Raw genomic sequence first — 5,000 nt, 5'->3', positions numbered from 1 at the left:
TTACTTTCTCCCCTTTTACATCTCATCTTTTTACTTCTACCAAAATTTTTCTTCAACTTCTTTCTTTCTCACACCTTCCCAAACTCTATCATTAACTTCTTTAGTCCCTCTTTGGATCCTGCTACAGGCTCAGTGTCGTCAGCAAAGAACAAATGGCTTATCTCCCATTTTCTTCATTTTCTTTAACCATATCCAGTTCCTGGCCCATTACCCTGCGTGTACTACTCGCACCACCCCATTCATTTATAAATTGAACAGCTTAGGCAGCATAACACATCCCTGGCTAAGTCCCAACCTTACTTCAAACCACCCATTCTCTCCATTTCTAATTTTAACACAGGCTCTACTACTCTCGTAAAAAGAATTGACTGCTCTTAACAGCTTTTCTGCATTTTGCGACCCCTATTGTTTATTTATCTAATATCTTGAAAACTTTTTGAATAACCCACTTCATTTGTTCCACAACTTTCCCTATATTTGATGCGTCCCCATATTCATAATTTCTTGAAAATATTTGTATTCTATCCTCCCAGACATTGATGTATATACTCCGATTTGTTTTATTCTACTTGTTTCTCTTCTCTTTCTTCAATTTATTCATATTAAAATCTTTACCCTTTTACCAGCCTACTTTAACCTCAAACACCAAAATCTTCCTCCCATGTGAACTCGGAGTCACCTCGATATAACTCTCTTCTCACAACTGTTGCTATCCAAGTCTACCATTCCTCCGGCTCTCTGTGCCTCTCCCTCCCGTCCCTGTTCCCTCGCTTACAGCTTGAACAGGTCTATTACTCCCCACCCTCCCTCATACAGTTCGCTCCCTCTCATGTCCACCACTCCACGCCAACATTCCTCCCCAACTCGTGTACAGAACTCTCTCCCATGCACTCATCCTATTAGAAGCTCGGTCTTCTTACTTTCTGATCCAGTCGCCACCTGGACTGCAGAAGCTTCGCCACTTGACCGAGGCGCGTCCTACCAATAACAACACACCAACGTCTCTGACGATAGACAAGGACTTCAGGTAGGACTTGCTTCGTATTCCCGCGTTGTCGTCGCGATAAGCGTATTTCGCTGGAAAGATACGTTAGGTTCGAGTACAGTGTTCTCAGTGACACCGAGAAAAGGTTGCGATGTGGAAGGCAATGTGGGTTAGGAAAGCAGGAGTTTCCACTTTTGAAGAAATGCGCGATCAACCATATAGCTCGACAAAAACGAGGACACACTACAGGCGCCACAGACTGCTAGGATTCGGTTTTGACTTGTAAATCAAAGGCCTTAGTTCAGTGACTGCCACTAGTCTAACTTTTGCCTATACAGCATCTCGTAAATATATTTAAGTTGAATAGATTTAAGTTTAAAAAGAAATAGGAAAAGACTGGTTTAGTGAGAGCTGAACCTATCGTTTGTTTTAAGAAAAGGTTAAAAAACTATATGGATAGTGATGACAGGTGAAATGTATATTAAACTGCCTAGTATAGGCCTAATGGTCTCTCGCAGTCTCCCTCTTTTTTATTTATGTTCTTATGTGTATTTGTGTGTGTGTGTGTCTGTGTGTGTGTGTGTGTGTGTGTGTGTGTGTGTGTGTGTGTGTGTGTGTGTGTGTGTGTGTGTGTGTGTGTGTGTGTGTGTGTGTGTGTGTGTGTGTGTGTGTGTGTGTGTGTGATTCACCATGGTCTTGGATCACGTGTTGGACTTGTGATCAACAGCTATTTCCCTCCCGGAGGAGAGTTCAGAACTCATATGTGACCGATCTATGAGTAATGCTGTGACCTTACACACGCACACACAAAACTCCCCACCCACAAGAGCTGGAGTATTGACTCGCACCTCAGTGATACTAAAATGATTTCAGCCATGGGCGGGATTCAAACCCGGACCATCGTAGTGGCGGCCGCGATCGCTACCACTGTTTATGTGCAATTATGTCTCTCAGTATTGTTATACTAATCCAGCTCTTATGAGAAAATAATATGAATATAAAGGAGCCACCACACAATAGAAACACACTACTCTGCAACAAAATATAAATGTGGTAAATTTTAATCTTCATGGATCCATAGATGTGAATATTCTATAACGAAACCCTTTGTTACGGGGTAATGCATTTATGAGGGAAGATAGTATTAGTGCTGACTTGAAATTGGAATCTTTTTGTTTCCGGTGTATTGATGAAAATTTGGCTTCTTTGGTTGGAATGACCTTCACCAGGATATGGGTGGATGATATATATTATATAAATATATATATATATATATATATATATATATATATATATATATATGTGTGTGTGTGTGTGAATATATATATGTATATAAATATACATATGTATATATATATATATATACATATACATATGTATATATAAATATATATACATATATTCATATAAATACATACATGTTTATATATATACATATATATATATATACATGTATATATATATATGTATATATATATATATATATATATATATGTAAAGGGTACTTGAAAGTAAATAGATGCCGGATTTCTGGGTTTGTGATCGTCATCAGCAATTTTAGGTAACGACAGGTATTTTACGTGATTGAGATACTCATTGTTGGCTGAAATCAAGATCATCTCACTTTTTCTTCTCGCCTCTAAGCTTTTTCATCAAAAGTTTTTTTACTATTTTATAACTTCCTTACGTTTATTTGGATTTCATTTAATTTCTTTCTCACATCGTTTCTTTGTTTCGTATAATTTTATGTCATTATTCCTTAGGAGTGCTTTTATTCTTTATTTTGTGTCCAATATTTTCCTACAGACTATTCATCAGTTAGTATGAAGTTTCCTTACACTCGAAAATTGGCTTGGCAAGTCTCTGTTACTTAAACTGTTCCTCTTTCTCACTTTTTAGTTTTCATATTTGTAATCATACAACATAATTTCTATTCCTCCTTTATATCAAAGAATTCCTATCAAAAACTGCCCATAATTCTTCATCCAGCTTGTGACACTTTGTGTCTAAGTTTTTTACTCTTTACCTGAGTTCGCGCATGGCGAGAGTTGCTCCCCTTCAGCACCTCACCCTAAGTGTCGTTGTCTGCGAGGAACCGGAAACTTCGACGCGCGGTAAGTAGCGAGACTTGGCGGTGCCGAGCGATGAGATCCCTTCTTCCACGGGAGACTTGGTTTCAAGGTATACGAGCAAGATCGTACGGATAGTTTCACCAAATACAATCGATCCATGCTACACAAGAAACAATGAAGGAACGTAGACGGGACATAACTCATACCCAGAGCATTATGTATAGGCAAATGCGATTTGGTAAATCCGATTAGGTAAATACAATTAGGTAAACGCAATTAGGTGGGCTAAATACAATTAGGTAAACACAATTAGGTAAACACAATTAGTTACATACAATTAGTTAAATACAAGAGTACACAAAACTGTGTACACTCGCGTGTATATGAACGCGTATGCACAAACTCACACACGCACAAACTCACTCACGCGCGCGCGGGCACACACACACACACACACACACACACACACACACACACACACACACACACACACACACACACACACACACACACACACACACACACACACACACACACACACACACACACACACACACACACACACACACACACACACATACACTCATACACAAGAGCGCGATGCTCTTTTCTTGGGAAAGTTGTCATGGAATAAGAACTTCATATATGAAAAAAAAATCGCTCAAATGCAGCAGAGGCGCTCAGACCAGCATGCTAGGATCCAGATATGTGCCAAACGGGATCTGTGGGCCGGTGAGTTTCTTGGAAGGAAACTCAGACACACAAACGTACACACACACACACAGACACCGTCGTTCCAGGTGAAGAGTATTTCGCCATATTTCATGTTCGACCAACATCACAATCACCTTTTGTCGTACTTTTATGAAACTCATAATCAGTCAGCAGAACGTTTCTGCCATCGAAGGAGATGACGGGGGAACAAAAACCCAAACAAGCGAAATGGCCTGGAAGGCCAATTGTGGAACTAACTTTGACTCATTTTTTCTTTTCTTCGCAGCAATAAGCCAGACCTCACCTCCAAGTCCTCTTTCTTCAAATTCCAGGTTATTCTGCCTGTAGAGTCATTTAGTTTGCATTTTATTTACGCGCAATGAACAAGCATTTATTTGTAGCTGTGCAAAAGATCCTTTGATATATGGAATCGGGTCTCAAATGCAATACGAGACACATCCTTTGAAGTCATCTGGGACTATTTACTGGATAAGGGTTTCTCGGTCACGGTCTGCCATCCAACAACAACAACTTATGTATATGAATACATGTATGTGCTCGCATGTACGAATTCATGTATGTTTCTAGATATGTGTGCGTATGTTTTAATGAATACATTTGTTTATTTACACGTATATATGCACATATGGACGTATGTATGTGTAGATGTATGTGAGCATATATGTGCATGTTTGTGTGTGTGTATATACGTGTGTATTTATGTCCATGTATATGTGCATATGTGCGTATGTATGTGCGTATGTCCATATATATGTAAGTACGCAATTTTTTATGGATGTATATGGGCATTTATGGGTACATTTATCAGTTCAGGTATATGTATATTTATGTATACATGCATGTGTGGAAGCATGTGTCATTGTATAAATATATGTGATCATGTATGCATATACATACATATATATATATATATATATATATATATATATATATATATGCATATACATACATATATATATATATATATATATATATATATATATTATATATATATATATATATACGTATATGTATGCATATATATATATATACATATATTGTATATATATATATATATGTATGTATGCATATATATATATGTATATGTGTGTATATATACATACATATACATGTATACACATACATATATATGTATATATATATATATATACATATATATATATAAACATATATATATATATATACATATATATATATATATATATATA

General features: G+C 37.1%; 1 protein-coding gene across 1 annotated transcript in view; it reads left to right on the top strand.

Annotated features, from left to right (window-relative positions):
- The first annotated feature begins 834 nt into the window (after window positions 1–834).
- LOC143035705 (uncharacterized) overlaps window positions 835–5,000 on the top strand; it is a 106,800-nt gene continuing 102,634 nt past the window's right edge. Inside the window, exon 1 of the mRNA XM_076202580.1 lies at window positions 835–1,027. The gene's annotated coding sequence lies outside the window, so the exon portion shown is untranslated. The remainder of the gene's footprint in view (window positions 1,028–5,000) is intronic.

Source organism: Oratosquilla oratoria, chromosome 19 (assembly GCF_046742065.1).
Source record: "Oratosquilla oratoria isolate Oo_2021 chromosome 19, ASM4674206v1, whole genome shotgun sequence".
Lineage (NCBI taxonomy): Eukaryota > Metazoa > Arthropoda > Malacostraca > Stomatopoda > Squillidae > Oratosquilla > Oratosquilla oratoria.
The sequence above is the reverse complement of the archived record's forward strand: the minus strand, read 5'-3'. Positions and strand labels throughout refer to the sequence as shown.